This window comes from Anser cygnoides, chromosome 5, assembly GCF_040182565.1.
Source record: "Anser cygnoides isolate HZ-2024a breed goose chromosome 5, Taihu_goose_T2T_genome, whole genome shotgun sequence".
Classification (NCBI taxonomy): domain Eukaryota; kingdom Metazoa; phylum Chordata; class Aves; order Anseriformes; family Anatidae; genus Anser; species Anser cygnoides.
In genome coordinates, this window is record NC_089877.1 from 55,331,156 (window position 1) to 55,349,110 (window position 17,955).

Below are 17,955 nucleotides of genomic sequence, written 5' to 3' on the forward strand. Positions count from 1 at the left end.
GCCGCCGGCAGCCAATCGCAGGCGGCCGCGCACGGCGGCCGTCAGAGCGCCAAGGGCGGGCGGGCGTTGACCGTTGGCTCTGTCAGATGGGGAGGGGAGGGGGGGAGGCAGGCAGCCGCGGGCGCGGCGGGCGCGTGGGGCGGGCGTTGGGAGCGCGCGCGCGGCGCGGGAAGGAGGGGCTGAGGGGAGGGGGTGGGGGGGTTGCGCAAGCGGCGGGTGAGGCGACCGCCCCGCGGCCTGCCGAAGCTCCTAGAAGGAGCGTGAGGGATGGAGGCTGTGGGGAGCCTTCTGCCCAGCAGGGCAGGCGGAATGCCTTCTCGCGGGGCAAACGGGGGGCTGTGGGACGTGCCTCGTGGGCTCTGTGCTGCTTTTGGGATAACAAGAGGCGAGGGAGCGAAGCCAAGAGGCGCGGACCCACATAGCAATGCGGTTACCTCAGGGTTGAAGTGCTAATAGTAGCTGCGAGGCGGATGCCGGTGATGTCTGGTTTGTTAGAGCCCAGAGCCTGAAATCCGCTGGGATTCCCAGACTACAAGGCCTTTGCTGCCTGATCTGTCAGAGATCTCCTCTGGTGTTCAAAGGGCACGGCCACAGACACCTTTATCCATGCATTTATGCAGCTTGCATAAAGACTTTGATGAGTACACGTCTCATTGCAGCGCATAGCTCTGTGATTAACGCATTTACCAAGGAGGTTATTTTTATATCCCAAACGACCTGATTGGGAGCAAGGAATTAATGCAGGTCTTCAGTGTCTCAGGAGAACCATCTGCATCACCCGTGTTCCAGAGCAGGCTGCTGAAACTTTCTTCCTGGAGCTGATCCACTTTGGGGGATATAAATACTAAGTGAATCTACGTGCTAAAACTGCACAGTGACGAAAACATCAGCCTAGAGAATCTCCCTGCTCTAAAGAACACTTTTATTTTTATTGAAGGAATAGAAAGGATGCTCTTTCTGTAGAAAAAAATCAACCCAGGCCTGACTTTTTGGCATTTTCTGTTGTCTCTTAAATGTACCCCAGAGAGCTATCTAGTTCAGCATCTGACTGACTTGAGAATGCTATTTTTAGATGCCTAGCATGCCCTTATCCCAGTTAAGCATCCTAAATTAAAGTGGGTGGCATGCCCAATGAATTAGATATTACAATGCTTACCTCTATTAATGCGTATAACTGAAGATCTTTATGCTGAATCTGACATTCTCCACAACCTTTTATCCTCCAGTTTGATCTAGAAAACATCTGATTGACCTGGGGTCTACAGGCTTGATTTTGTTGCAGAGTTCTGTCTTTCAGGGATTTTTCGTTCCTTTTTGTTATCTTCTCTGACAAACGAGAAGGTACATTAAGTATATGTTTAAGACATTATGTAGGACCAGCTGAGGACTTAAAATTACAGCTTGCTTCACTGCAATTCCTGCAGTATCTGCATGAGGATCTGCATTGGTGCAATGACTTACAGGGCTCTGCCCTTCTAAACGCAGGCGTTACACCTCTGCCCCAAACAGCTGGCCAAAATACAGGGTCCTGCAGGTTATTTTAATTAGAAGGAAAAATTAATAGTTGTGTCAACAGTAACATAAAGTAGTGTGAGATTAGCTGCTGCTCAGCACACGGAAGAAAACCTGTAAGAGTGAAGGTAGTTGCTCACTGAGGAAGCTGGATTTCAGCCAGTGCTCAGCCTAGAAAGTTCTGCGGTCCTGCCCAGGCCACCTCTTCGGTGCTCACACCAGTTGTTTCCTTGCTTTACCTTCTTTGGGTCTGAGTTTGTGGTGGTTCTCCATTTCTTCTCCTTTCTCTCAAATACATGTCTACAAAACAATCTGCACCAAAATCCTCTGTAGAGTATTTTATGTTCCTTTCTTCGCATAGTGACTATGGTTTCAGTGGTTGTACAGCTGCTTTGCTCCCCTGCTTCCATAAAGCAGCTTAATGGCTTTTTGCCGCTGTCTAATAAAGTGTGGCAGTTATACCCAATGCATGCTTAATGCTTTTCTTAGATAAAATATAGTCCTGGTGTAGTGTCAATTCTATAGGACAAACCTTTTAGGCTGTAACAATTTTATATTCAGAATACATCAACTGAAATGTTTTCTAACATCTATCTGGGTCAAAATAACTTCTGTATTTTAGAGAATTGCTAAGCCATTATTATTTATGGGTATCTGTCTAGTATTTTTCCTGTAATATCCTACTAAAATTATTTGCATGCTTTCCTACTGAGATTACAAAAAAATGAAGATTGACATTTTGATCAAAATATTCAAGATGTTTTTCTTAAGAAAATCTTTTCCTTTCTAATCTCTTGATTAATATGGAATCAGTCATTCAGACTTAGGAATATACTTAATTTTAAGCATGTGAAGACCTGTGGAAGGTTTGAATATGTATCACAGACCTTTACATTGTCTGATGTAGTAGTCATATTACTCTGTTTCTCTTTTGTGACTGTGTTATTTGGCTTTCAAAAGCTGTCTTCGAACCAGACTGATTTTTATTGTTTTTGTGTCAAAATTGTTTGAAAAATCCACTAGGAGAAAGTAATCTCATACCAAACCGTCTGAATTTTCCCAGCTCTGTTTAACACAAGTTTCAGGGTGCCTCTGTAAAGCTAATATTTTCTTCCCAATTTTTGAATATATTCCTCTTGTTCTGTCACACAGTAAGGGCTGGTGAAGACTGGCATTTTTTTTCCTATTATTCCTCTGTTTTAACTGATCACAGATCTGTATTGCTTGTTTCTGGCTAAAATGTTCCAGACTTTGTTTCTGCCGGAGTTAATATTGGGGGAAAATCTGTGCAAAATATTTCCCTTTTCTCAACTAAGAGATTAGTACACTTCCATATTTTAACAAATAGCTCTATTAATGGGGCAATTGCTGAAGCCTGTTATTTTCAAGTCCTACATTCTTGGCATATTCACACACGCTTGTTCCCTTCCATGTCTCACAGCCATCCCTGAACCTTCTCCTCACTGTCCCAAATCTATCTATCCTTTGATTTCCAGCCTGGACAACAAGCAGTCCATTCTACGGGTGGTGCACACATGGGCTTGGGCAATAAATAGCCAGCCATTGCCTCCTAGCTCTTAGGACAGCCAGAAAACGAGGATAAAGCTGGATTCTCCCTGTTCCTTCCTTCAAAAGAGGCAACAAGAGGATGCACTTCTGCTACCCACCTACTGATTTTCTCAGACCTAAATATCTCTGTGATCTCTATTCCTGTGTTAGCTTTGATTGAATTGCTTAAGTAGGTCAAATTTACTAAGGAGGGACTGATGGACAACCACCATATCACAGCATATGTCTCATTGCCTTAGGAAAGTAGACTAAAATCATTCTTCCATTTTTTTTTTCCACTTAACAACTGCTGTAACCAGTGTTTGATGGATGGTTACAAGGTATTTTTTTTCCCAATTATACAGAATTAAAATAAGTAACATGGGGAAACTACTGTTTATTCAGTAAAATGTACTACTTCAAACATCACTGTAAATGCAAAAACAAAACAAAACAACCACAATACCCAGTCAAAGCCCAGGCAAGTACTTGACTTGCCATTCTCATCAGAATCTGAGCAACTTCTGCTTTCAGAAAATTCAGATTTGAACCAAATTTTGAAGAAACCGGTCTTTAATCAAAAACTGTTCTGTACCAACACGTGCCAGAAAGTTAGATATATCGCTGCATTAACTGCATAGGCTTCAATCTTGCATTTGCCAATTTCCTAAGGAAGATCCCCATACTTGTTCCCTGTGTACATTTGCACTGTAATAGAAGATTTAATTATGCAGCTTTATTGATCTTACAAAATTAACAAAGAACAAAGTAAAAGACGTCTGGAAGAAAGTTATTTAATATTAAAAGCATTGAAATAACACTCAGGAAAACCCAGGGTTTTATTCTTGATTCTGCCACAGGCTTCTTTAGTGTTGCTGAATAAGACTTTTGTATTTTTATAAACCACAAAGAAATTAAATGAAATCTGCATAGAGAATTTTGACTCCAGCATTTACTAATTTTTGAGTGTTTGATGTTGTAGCCTTAGTGCTTTTGAAATTAATTCTGTCTGAGCTCTGAGACAGATTTGTCGTGTCGTTATCTCAGTACTTCAGGGTTTACTTAAGGAAAACAAAACTGCAGCAATTGAAATTGCCTATAGAGTAGATTTCAGAAAACTGACATAAGTAGAAAGATGTGGAAATATGGGTCTGGTTTTCTTTAACACACCAGAATTATGCATGTAAAATCTATGTTATCATAATGAAATGTAAAGCTGGCTTGGATCACTGACTGAACAAAGCATCATGCTTTCTTAAAATGGTTCATCAGGCTGTCCCATTTCCTGCTTTCTCATGTCTTATTTGGGAGCCGAAATGATCAGAAGATCTTTGGGTCACAAAAAAAAAAAAAAGTGATTCATACTAGAAATAGGATCGACAGTCACTTAGAATTTTTTTGTGGTGGAAAGATACTCGAAAGGCAGAAAACAAAATCGATCTCACAAAATGTAGTTGTACTTCTGAACCGTAGGTGGCAGCAATAATTGTATGGACCAAGGGCACCGTGTGCATCATTCTTCCTAAATGTACATGTTTTTTGAAGGAAGTGTTAGGGAGTGCAGTAACTGTCAGTCATTGCTCCAGAAGGAATTCTGAAGAGACTTGAACTGTTGAAGAAAAATGCATTACTTTTAACGAGAGTCAATATTTCCACTAACAAATGCCAGGTATAATTTATAATAAAAGTTCAGCTGCATAGAAAGGCTGAGAGAATGAGCGTGGAAAGACCCAACATAACTGTCTAATCTTAACATAGATTACTTCATATGCTGTTTGTTACAAAATGAATAGATTACATTATAACCAGTATAATTTGATATTTTAAATTTGTCCTCATCTTTATATTCCCTTGTGACTTAAACAAGAGATACTGGTTTTTGGAGTTTTATGCCATATATCATGATTTACACCTTCCCAGAATAAGTGCATAATTATGCACTTCTTAGCTGAAATTATATGTACAGACCAAGAATTATACCTATGAAAACCTGAGAGACAAAGGTCACTTTGTCTTCCACAGTATTACAAGTGGTTCTTTCCAGCATTTGGTTCTGCTCTTTGCTTTATGAGCACCATGAGGCTGCAGTACCTGTTTTCTGAAATGTGTGTTGTCTTTGTCCAGCATGGGACCAAAAAAAACAGCACGTATAATTACTTGGCTTTGAGAATGACCACAGAATGCCACCGGAACCCATCAGAACCCCTTTGAAACAAGAAGCAATCACGAATAGTTCCATAGATGTTAGTTTTGTGGGAAGAACAGAGATGGTGGCAGCTGTAAGTTCATTATCCATGATTCAGAACTTTTTTTCCACTCATTGGCATAAGCTGCAATAGATCCTAATTCAGAAAGAGAAGAAAGAGAAGAAACTTGGAGAAAAAGCTGTTCCAGAAAGCAGGTGGTTTAAATAAAAAGCCCCCAGACAAAAAAAATCCTAGACTTCCCATTAAGATATTTAAAAAATGTGATGGTGGTTAAGTCACAACGCTAGAAAAGTAAGTTAACAGAGCCTCATCATAAAGTGCGGCAATAACCTGATACTTTTTCCCTGTATATATTCAGATTCTAAGAGTTGGATTCAGTATAACAGTAAAGGTAGTAGTTTAGATGCATGTTTCAACAAAGGTTTGAGAAGCCACAGAATTTTAAAAATGTAAAGCCACAGAAATTTTAAAAATGTGCAAGCTTGGGTTCCACATTTTTCAGGATGAGAGATTATTAACATTTAAAATAGAGGTCAGTGAATCTGACTCCTTTCTGTATTTCAAATGTAGGATATCATCTTTACTTTGGCTCTTTGTACTTGGAAGAAAGAGGGAAGAACAAATTTGAATCTGTCATACGTTCTGGGCGGACTGTGTAGCACCTGGCTAAAGATTTTAATTTATTTTTTCTGTATTTCAGACTTAGTATTTTCATCTTATGACAGAGACACTGTTAAGGGAAAAAACAGGGTTCTAAAATTACAGACTACTTTCAGATAATCATGGATTAAGTCATCACAGCTATCTGTGGTAATCACTCTGCCACTTACAGTTTTTTTTTTCCCTTCTGTGTCAGATAGATCAAAAGATGCATTTCTTGGGGGGAAAAAACAGGACAGCCCTGAATGCCACCTTTCTTTCCAAAGAATGCCAAAAAAAGAATAGTAGCACTAAGATAACCTTGATTAAAGCTGACTATGAGTAGATACGTTGAGAAATTTAGTCAAGAGTTGTATAAATACTTGATTAATCATATACAAATTTATCTGTAGGCTATGCTACAGTAAGCAGGCATAGTGAATTAGAGGGAAAGTCAGTTTTCATCTCTTTCAAAGTGATGTTTCCTGCCATAGTGAGGCAAATCTCCTGAACTAACTCTGCCATCTATATTGAAATCCTGCTTTGCAGTCAGCTGAGCTGAGGGTATTCTTAGCCAGTTAATATGCACGTCAGTATAATGCAGCTGCTCTACAGCATTTTACATTATGAAAGTAGGACAGACCAGAGTTATTAGAAGTCACCAGGTTATTTCTTAATCAGAGCAGTGCTGGTTAATACTTGCCAGGAGGTATTACTTTCTACCTTTTTTCTCTCACAGTTGGCTACAAAAAAAAAGAGAAAAAAACCTCCAGAAAGGCTCTTTCATCTGACTGAGAACCACACTGACTCTTATGACTGACAAATTTAAAACTGTTTCAGATGCTGACAGCCGAGGATATCTACATCCCCACTTCATGTGGATTAGATGTCTGGAATAGTGAAAGTATTTTTATTTTGTTGAATTTGAGTTACTTCTTGAATTTGTCTAGTGTTTAAATAAAAGCAGTAAGTTTACATTAACCAGAAAAGTTCTTTATTATAAAACTACGAAAAAATTATGATAGAATGCAATTTCTGTCTTGTTTTTGCTATTTTTCAGGGTAGACCTACAAAGCTAAGTTGCAGGAAAGTGCAGAAAAGGATTGGAATAGTAAAAGAAGGGATTTTTCAGCTCTTTTTTCCCCTTTTTCATGGCACAGCTGCTCTTTCTAATGACTTATCTAAAATTGTATTTCCTCAGACCATTTGGTCAAAGTGAAATATCACTCTGTTACCCGTAGTTCTGTAGAACTGTTCCAAGTTTGTTTACCTGAAAGAAATACAGTCCTGAGTTTATACCAAATATAACCATGATGACTTGGCTTCCTTCTCCTTAGCTTTCTGAGATGGAAAATGGCAGTGGGCCATTCTTTTCACTAGAAATCTCTGCGTTCACATTCCTATTTTATTCATTAACTTGCATTTGTTATTTCCATCTTGACTGACGTCGCTGCATGCCACAGCTTTTTTAAGACTATAGGTCATGAGAAGTATTTGCAATTCTGTTTTGTTTTCATAGAGTTCGTTCATGAAATAATATACACCTGGTATTCAAAATGTCTTCCTAAATTGTTTTCTGCTTATCTGTTGTCAATTTTGGAGCTAGAGCTGTAATATCTGGTGCTTAAAAGCCAGAATTACTAATTAGTCAGTGTCAACCAAACCTCTTTCAGAATTATATTTAAGTGCTTTGGCAGACTTCTTTGGCCCCAAATGTACAGCCCTAGGTTACATCACTATAAAGTATACAGTCAGCATCTATTGTTTCAGCTGCATATTTAGGATTTTCAGCTACAAATATGTCTTTTCATTGTCAAATAGTCCAGATTTTACCAAAAGCATTAGCTGTGTCTTATAATATTCACTAACATAAATGTTAGTTTTATAAGACATCCTCTGAGTAGTTGAATGAGAAGATCAGTACCCAGATTTGACTGGTAAGTGGTATAACTATCTTATACAGACAGTACTCTTAAAAAGTGATCATTAGGAAAAAATACAGAAATTATCTCAAACACAACGTAGAGTCCTTCTTGTAAATGTTCCTGCTAACAGTACAAAGACAGCTTAGTTAATGCTGTACTAGTAGCATCTGGGAATGCTGCATGGACATTAAGTATTCAACTAGTGTTTCAAAGCATGTACTATTAGCATCTCAAACAAGGCACTTACAAAGAGTGTAATTGGATAGCTGATGAATTGAGAATGCTCCTTCACAATTTTTTTGATTTGCCTTTCTTCCAAATAATCTCTTTGGTCTTCCTTAGGATCTAGGATAATCTTTGTTCAGCCCAGGAGTTTCCCTTGAATGAAATCTGAGAGTTTAAGTGGAGCACAAGGCAAAAAGCAAGCTTTTCCTGAAATTAAGGATTAAGATTCTCTTACTACAAATACATTAACTGTCTTTGACTACCTGAGAACAATGAACTGGTGCTTTGTACATATTCTGTGCTCCAACAAATAAAATAACTACAGAAATGAAACCATTTTGATTTGTATTTCCCCCAACTTTCAGAATCCTGCTAAAGCATAGCAGTACACAGCAACACATGAACTGCAAGAGGGAGTTTATACGGCAGAAGTTCATTAAGATTGACCTTTTTCTTTAAATGTTATAATTTTTTAAAATGTTTCTTTAAAAGTGAAATGCAGCACTGGTGTTGTTTTGTGTGATAGCATCTTAATTCTCTTGCTAAACAAAGTTTGGTCAATGATTATTACCCAGCCAGGGCAAATTTGCTGCTAAAGTTAGAACCACTATTATATCAGATTGTGCACCTGTGCTTGCACTGCTGTTCTACAATGTGTTCACTTGACATTACACAGTTATGAGACAGAGGACAGCAAATTCCATTCACAAACATCATTATTAACACTGACAACAAGAGAGCCTTGCACTGAAGGTGATACACATACTGCCGTTTTGCTTTGTGAGCCCAATTCAGGAGACAGCAGCATGAACAATGGGTCTGTGAAAGTTTTGGTGCCAGACCTCACAGTAGTAATGGAGGCAGCTTTAGTCATCCTGTACCTGATAGCTGGAGTACGATTATGTTCGTTGGGTCAGGCATTCCCAGGATCCAGCTTGTTTGGCTCAGTCATGGCCTGAAATCTGATTTTGTTCAGAGACCACAACAAAATCAGAAGGCTTGAGCATTCTCAGGCTATACTTAGGAACTTAGCAGTATTTTACTTGCTGAGTCATACTAATGTCAAGACTATGTGCATCCAATGAATTGCAAAATGGCTCCTTCAAAAAGGTTTCCTTGTTGGAGTATAACGTGTTGATGAGCAACTATTTCAGCCTGTTAGGCAAAAGTTTTTCCCTTTTCACCTGTTGGCTGATCTTGAGTTTGCACGGGTTCAATGTCAATAAGGGTGAATGGGGCTGAAACCTCATTGCATGTCTATGTTTATACATACACACAAACTTGACTGTGGCATATGGCTTATATGGCTTTTTAAACTGAGTGGAAAGATACAAATAATTTTGGATTTATGTTGTAAGAGTAAAAGACAGAGAAGTATAATTGTTGCAGGTGCAATACTAATATTTAATTGTATATTTTGGACTTGCATTCTCGGATTTATAATTTCTTGCTTAAGGTGAAGACAGCATAGGATGAATAATTGTTTAATTAAGAGGAATTTAGTAAGCTTTTTAATATAATCATGTTAGATTGTGGTATAAAGCATAAAAACTCATCACAAAATTTGATTTACTATCAATAATTAATTTCTCATTTACATTCTTGGACATCCCAGAGTTTAAATTTTACTGTTATGACAATAACAGACACTGGATATTCTCAGTCTCCTTTAACTGAGACACTACCTGTGTAGGAACACCCTGACATAATTGTTTTAAGAATGTAAGTAAAATTTTTGGGGAGAATGAGAGATACTGACTTAGGTGGTATAATTATGAATATTCCATTCAAGTCAGAATAAGACTGCAAGGAAACACATTTTACTTAAGGGACATGTTACATTATAAAGTCCCTCTTGTTCATTTAAAGGTAATTAAATCTGAAACCACCTAAATGTGTAGAGTTCCTATTTACGGTATGCTCTTATTTAATGTTCCTATTTAAGGTATGTTAAGATCCCTTTATTTAAGTCCCCTTTATTCACCTGTTTTGAACAAAGGCCATGAGAACCTTGTGCCTCACTAACAGCTGGTGCTGTTTTGTCCACTGTTGTCTCTTGGTACAGCTGTGGGAAAGAAAGAAGACATAAAAAAGAAAACATTATGACTTAGACTGACTAGAATGATTTAGAAGATTATGACAAGAGTATATTTGAATTTTCCAAGGGAAATGATGGAAAGAAACATACTGTTGCCACATTCAAACTTACTTTAGGAGAGCAACTAATCTTCATCAGCTAAGTCTGTCAGTAAAAGATCTCTGTCATCACTCATCTTTCTGTAGGTAACCTTCAAACCACACTTCTTTTTTTTTTTTTTTTTTAATAAGCCCATCACTTGCTTTAGACATGCAGTGGGAGAGGGAGAGTAAAGAGAAACTGAACAAATTTCATTAGGCATGGAGCAAGTCAGACTTCCAGTCAGACAGGCACTTAGGGTGCATTATTTTCACATATCGCATATCAAAGGCTGACTGGGTTTGCTAACCCATATATTACAGGCAAGCAGCCTCCTCATTTGTTATCTAGAAACTAAGATCCCAATCCTGCACGTCAAAAGAAATTTATAATCACTTATGCCTACGCAAGGTAAGTAAAACGCTACCTACTCAAAATAATGTTTACTTACATTGATATTGCACAAATATATGTGGTTATGTAAAAGGTAAGTTTACAGAATCACAGAATAGTTGAGGATGGAGGGGACCATGTTGGAGGTCATCTCATCCAACCTAGGGTCACCTAGAGCAGGTTGCCTGAAGCCTATGTCCACTAACAGCTCGTCTGAAAAGAACTGATGGGTGACATTGCTTTGCAATTACAAGAAGTGGATCAGAGCTCTCTCCCAGAAAGAATCTTAAAGACAAACTTTCTACTGGAGCAGTGGACACAGATAAACTGATTTTGCCCTGTCACACATGACCTCAGTTCAAAGAGCACTAAAGAACAGAAAAAGGAAGACAACCCTGTGAATGGCAAAAGTGCATTGTAGACGGTTCATATCTGTGAATGCAACTGAAAATAACAGAATCCTAACTTGCGAGATGAATCCACTAAAATGGAAGAAAATCTTATAAACTATGTTAGTACTAATAAGGATTCCTTCTTGGTGCTTGCACTATCGTCATTACAGTGACAAAGGGAGGAATATGGGTCTCTGCGTATGCCCTACCATCCATCTGGGACATGTGAGATGAGCACAAGTCTGTCTAGTTTGCAATGCAGTTAGAATTCACCAGATGGGGCTAATACAGCAAATATAAATATTCTCTGTAGAAGTCATACCGAAGAAATGTAGATAGATAGGGAGAACAATATATACTTGTATATATGGCACAGGAGTAATAACTCTGAAAGGCTGTGGTTGTTTTGTTGTTGTTGGTTTTTTGCGGTTAACCCTCTCAATGAATTCATTATTTAAAAGAGATACTTTATTTTGATAGTCTTATATGAATTGTATGTTTAACTATTCAATCTTATATGAATTATATGTTTAACTATTCAACCATTAACCACCACCACTCCCCAAACCAATAGCTGTCTTAGGAAATATGTAGGTTTCTTATTTCAAATATTTTTTTAAATCTCTAAACAACTATAAAGCCACAAATATAGAAATGGAAGGATATATGTTGTCTTTGGATCCTAGATATGATGCTTTTTTCTGCCTTTAACTAAAAATACAAATACAAGTTGAAAAAAATCAGTCTAAGCTTGTAAACACATATGGCTTTCCTTTTTGACACGGTACATGACTGATCTCGTCTCCCAAGTCCATCTCTCAGGTTTTGTTTTATGTAGAGACTGAACATATTTAGACATCACAGTGAAGTTTAAGCTAATTGATTTAAAGAGAAAAAAGAACCCTGCATGCACTGCATCTCTCAAATGTCCTTATCTATGTCGAATCATTGAATTGGAAACTTAGTACCGAAAATTGAAAGTAATTATCTGTGAAAAGTGTCAGATTGACATTCTTCTATATTCCGACATGTCTTTAATAACTGATTCTATCATTTTTGCCATCAATGGGAATGAAAATATATGTTAAAACTTAGTATTTATCTACCTCATATTTGATTTTATCATGTTATACCTATTCATGAAAATAAAAATAACAGTGAATACAGCATACATCAGATGGCATTTAACCCATTGAACAAATATTATTGGCAAATGACAAATAGTATTATACCAAGCACTTGGTCACAGAAGATGGAGGCAAAAGACAAAGAATGTCACACTAATGTGCATACTTGATTAAACGATTACTGATATATACACGTTAGCTAAGAATATAATACTGTATGAGCTGGATAAGGATGGTAGTTTCAGGTAAACAAGAAAAGCAGGGACCCAAGAGCCTACTCGACATAGGTAACCTTCAAACTACTCCTTTATTTAATAATCCCATCACTTGCAGTAGGAGAAAGAGTAAGAGAGAAACTGTACAAGTTTCATTGAGCATGGAGCAAGTCATACTTCCAGCTAGACAGGCACTTACAGTTCTGAAAGCTTCAGTGCTGGTAATTTATTATGAATTAAACTTTTTGTGATGAAATTATAAGGTATATATAATAATAAGAATATATGCTCTAGCAATAAATTCCCATTCTCCTCAGCCAATCCCTATTCTCTTTGTCTTGTAGATCACAAATAAATAAGTAAACAAATAAATAAATCCACTTTGATGAAAAAATTGTATTGGGAAGTTCTGTCTAAACAGTTACACAGTTCTGCTCACCGATCTTCCAGTTCCCAGATACAAATAAATTGTGGACACCAGATGGATGTCTAAGACGTGTGAATATAACTTATGCCCTTCTTGCCTTGCAAATGAAAGTCACAAGCATGACCATAATAATGACCATAATGAAGCCAGCACTCAGTTCAGAGAAATGAGCTCTCCCTTCTGTAAACGTGCAGTGATTCAACTAGCACTGAATGAACAGCCTGTGCTATACAGCTTCCAAAGCTTCTATGCTTCGGTGAGCTCACAGAAAAGCTCATAAAAAGTTCCAATAGAAGATCATCTACCTAAAACTTCAATGCTTCATCTAAAACAATTTGGAGTCAGTCATTCAGGCCGTGGAATTTAAATTACACCTGTGACACAGATGAAGAATCTCCTTCTAAGGCTCAGCAGAAAGCAGATATAGCCATTCTTACCCGGAAGCTCTCTGCAACATGTTTATTTCGAGATAACATTGTCTTGTGAAAACGGTGATGAGGGCATGCAGGACATGCTACCAAGCTTTCAGTCCCTCCTTGAGAAATACACCAAAGCAATGGAAAAATAACTCTATTGAGATGGTCTTAGCTTGTGCATTTCTAGATTAATCCACTCTCCAGTCTTTTCCAGAAAACAAGCTTGAGTTCCAGCAAACAGTATGCAGAAGGACAACAACTTTGTTCTTGCCATAGTGCTAAATCTAGGCACTAGGCAGTGGAGTAGTCGGGACAGACAACCCATACATTAACAAGCAAGCTTTACTAAATATGTACAAAGCTATGCAAAACTAAGCCATGATATATAATTGCTATTAACGAGAGCCCATCATCATTTAAGTAGATGGCCTGGGGGAGACCAGTGAGCCTAGGACAAATGTAAGACATCTACAGATCTCTTTAAAGTGCAAAATGTTCAGAGCCATTCTATTCTGTCCACTTTTTAGGCAAACAAAGAACTTACTTAGCTCTTTGTTTCAGGCTGGTAATGCTTCCCTCTCCTTAGCTGTTCTTTCCAAGGACAATTTTCTCAGCTTTCCTTATTTCCTGTTCTTCTGAAGGGAGACTTCAAGCACACAAGGACAACCTCTTTTCGTGTTAATTTGCATGGATGACTAACTGTTAACTAACTGTTGTGCACACCAGCTACAGGTTGCTTGGCTGACCTGCAAAACCTATCAATAATCATGTATGATCACAACACGATCACCAACATGACCTGCCCAATGAAAACCAGCTGAATGAAATAGCTGGCTGTGATGAGCAGAGAAAATAATTTTGAAGAATTTACATACTTAATATTTTGCTGCTTAAGTTACAAACACATGAGGGGCTATTGCAGACTGCAACTTAGGCATGTTCTTGGCCTTCTTGATGGCATTAAATTCTCACACTGCAGCACTGATAAGCATCACTGTCTAGAAATTCCAGTTTTGTAAGGAACTAAATTATTGCTGCTGGACAACAATCAGACATTACTTATTCACAGCTTTGTCATTCCTCAGCTGGATTACAGCACTACTCTATGTATGGATAATGTCTTCCATGTCTAGGGAGTTTTGAGAAGTACATAATGCTGGAGCACTTCTCAGAAACACAAGCTATTTGCAGGCATATCAAACCAATCTCTGTGGCTTCCCATAAAATTTAAATTAAATTCATAATCTCAGTTTTATCTTCAGAGAACATAATTTCCAGGATAGCTAAAGCTTCAAGATAATAACTGTTTTTGACAAGAATAGCAGATTTCACTATGGAGGTAAGCTAGTCTGTTCAGGAGAAAACTTTCAGAGAGCTGACTGCAAACAGCAAAATAAAATCCTTCAAAGACACAACAGAGTTCACTGTCATCCAATCCCAGCCATAAATCATAGAATCATAGAATATCCCGAGTTGGAAGGGACCCATAAGGATCATCAAGTCCAACTCCTGGCACCACACAGGTCTACCCAAAATTTTAGACCATGTGACTAAGTGCACAGTCCAAACGCTTCTTAATCAGATTTCTTTTACCTTGCCTTCTTCAAAGCAAATGTTTGTTTTTTAAAAATACCCATTTATTTTTAAGAAATGAATTGTCAAAACTATGGTAACCATTCTTTTCCACGCGCTTTTGTTCCTGGGGAGGGACAAAAGCACAAAAACGCACAATGTATTCTAGATTAGCAGAGACTTACTTGCTTCCCTAACATCCTTTTGTTTTGTAATGCATAAAACAATGCATTAACATATGTCTTTAGTGTTAATTATATGTAGTGGTTAAGAAGAGATTCTTAATGCAAATAGGGAGTTATGAACTGAAAATGTTTAAAACTATGCCATAAACAGTATTTTCTCATGATCAAAGTAGATTAGATGTACTTTAAAATCCATGTAAGTCATTGGAAATGTATTTCTAACATCACAATTTTTCTTTTCCTAATATTAAATGGAACTTGCATGCCATTCTCCTTTCCAACATTAATCTTCTGACTAGCTCAAATGTGTTGTATACCTATCTGTGTATACCTGTGTCAGCTGGTAATTCTCACACACAATTTGGTAAAAAGTAACACATTGCAAAGCTTTTGATACTCTGAAGCCACTAAATACCTAAATTCTTGTTTGGCAACAGTAACCCAAGCAAGATGTGACAGACAGCCTACAGTTGACACAGACTGCAGACATGGTCTCTTGATTCCTTCCTCATAATCTGCAGGCAGTGCATGCTCGAATAGATACTTTTAGCATGATGGAATAAGGTGTAGTCACAATCCTTTTTTTTTTTTTTTTCCTCAGAAGAGCTGATAAAAGCATCACTGATCTCAGTTGTTGCACTTCTAGGCAAGTAACAGATGGCATTCAATTCAAGCATAGAAAAGTTTTGTTAATAACTGTACTTGTATCACTTAAGTTTTAAGGCTCCAGTTTCCTCATGGTCAGCAAAAGCACTAATAATACTGCAGCCTGAAATGCTGCAGGACCAATTCATGCTGTGTATAAATCAATCTCAAAGAACCACACTATTTTATTAATGTTAGTGAATTTTGCTCATGTCTGCCTTCCAGCTTACCCTAACACTTGCGATAAGTACAGGCACAATAAAGCAGTGATTCTGCCTGACTTCCATTCATTGATTGTACATACAAAACAAAACATCTATGGGCGTCCTGATGGGATCATTTCAGAACTATAATCTTTAGTTAGCTTGAAACAGAAGAATTTACAAGTAGTACAGAGAACTTTTTCATAAGGCTTATCACTGTAATCTCTTTTTCCCATTCTTTAACCACGTATTTGGTGAGGATTGTTGATGGGGCTGTACAATAGCGTTCTTGTGACTTGCAGCTGTGTTTTTCAAATGAATATTTGTCTTGGATTCTCTGTGGAATCTCTCAGCAGCTTTTATTGATGTTTCTTGGTAAATGTTAAACACTACATCAATTCTTTGACTTTCTGCACCATCATGTACTGCTGATAACCAGGTACATGTTAACTTTGTTTATTCTTTGGATCACACTCATTCCATCAGTGATAGATGGCCTGCTGTGGTTTCAGTACAGTTTGCATTCCTCACGATCCCTCTACCAAAGTTGCCTGTTTTGTCGCTCAGAGTGATCTACCCAATGTTGTCAGCGTGTAATGAGTAAGACATATTCAGTATGTCAGCTTGGAGCAACACTTTTTTGGGTTAGATCTTTGTTTTGAATATTATTGTCATTAAGAGACCCTTGCATTTCCTGCTCTTTTTTTTTTTTTATGACTGAAAACTTCCTGACCTTCTTTCTGGAACTCAATTCATGAAATTTCTGCATGAAAGAACCACTCTCTAGATGAAGACTTAAAATAATTGCAGGTCTGCTCACCTACTTCATGTACTTCTAGGAGGACATCAATACTATGTAGCAGCTGGTTGATAAACTGGAAAGATCTATTGGTCATTATTGATTGGCCTTATCTTAAGAATTTCAAGCAAGGCTTCAATACCTGGCCTCATTACAGTTCGATTATCTGTACTTGTTCAGATATTCACTAAGTTACATACTCTATTTCGCACGAGTTAACGTGGAGGCCTTCAGCCGTTTCCTGTCTCTCAGCTACCTTGTACTATGATGATCAGCAATAAGGTGGTATTTAGCTTCAAACTAAATCCCTTCGAACTAAACTGATTTGAAAATAAATCCCTTTAGCCCCCCGGAGTCTGAGTGGGCTTCTGTGATTGAGCTGATCTAGTGGAAAGAAAGGGAGGTTCTGCATCCCTCCTGCTCTGCATTCCCATCCCCTCCCTTACCCGGTCAGTGTTTTTCATCTAACCCGATTCATTTCACATTTGCAGGGGATTTAATTCTCTACCCCAGGATCTTTCAGAAGCGGCTCATCATAAGGTCAGATGAGCAACACTGCTGGTGAAGGAAGTAGCAGCAGACAGTCAGACAAGGAAAAAGAGAGCAGGAAAACCCCTTTATTAGCAGCCACATTAGAGCAACTCTGATACAACGTGAAACCACACTTTGAAAGTGCATTATTAGAAGGCAATCTAACAATGTGCTGATCTTCCCCTAGCTACACATTCCCAAGTCCTTCCTTATTTTGTCTCTAGCAGTTCTCTGTTGAATTGTACCAGCTTCATTGCTGACCAACAGTTTGCTTACCTGACCGAGAGCCTGCCATTTCTCTGGTGGAATTAGTTTCGAACTGCTCTGACTCACCCTTTTGTTGCATGACTACTGGAACTGATGCAAGGGAGGCGGTGGAAACATGTACCTGAAGACAGATGAGATGTCATGTTTTGATGTCAGAGATGTCATTTTTTTTTAGGAGATGAGGAGATGTCACCTTTTTTCTTTCTTTTTACAGCTGGAGAGCAGTCTCTGATTAGCTTAAGCCAACTGTGAGGAGGATATAATTAAACTCAGAGGAAACTTGCCTCCCTAGTGAAAATTTCGGGGGAGCACAGGCTTAGAGCCTCAGACTACGTTTGCATTTATTCTCTTTTAACCAACTCATCCTCGTGCAGGACTAACGAACCCCACCACCAACCCCCAATCCCAATCCCAACCCCTCCACCCCCAACCCGCCGCCGCCATCTTGTGCGCCCCTCCGCGGTCCCCGCCCCGCTCCCTGCCAGCCCCGCCCCCTCCCCTGCGGGCCCTCCCCCGGGCCGGCGGGCTCGGCGCAGGCGCAGCGGCGCGGT

General features: G+C 38.5%; 1 long non-coding RNA gene across 3 annotated transcripts; it reads right to left on the reverse strand.

Moving 5' to 3' along the window:
• Positions 1-645: 645 nt before the first annotated feature.
• On the reverse strand, positions 646-17,915 carry LOC106046998 (uncharacterized). Of its 3 annotated transcripts, XR_010832012.1 has the most exons (5): positions 17,414-17,915; positions 10,041-10,121; positions 8,079-8,263; positions 5,152-5,402; positions 646-4,669 (listed from the first exon to the last, which is right to left on the reverse strand). It is a non-coding gene; the product is annotated as an uncharacterized lncRNA (long non-coding RNA). The 3 variants fall into 3 exon arrangements; XR_001213550.3 differs by having other exon boundaries at positions 646-5,402; positions 17,414-17,912; XR_010832011.1 differs by lacking the exon at positions 5,152-5,402 and having other exon boundaries at positions 17,414-17,911.
• Positions 17,916-17,955: the final 40 nt, after the last annotated feature.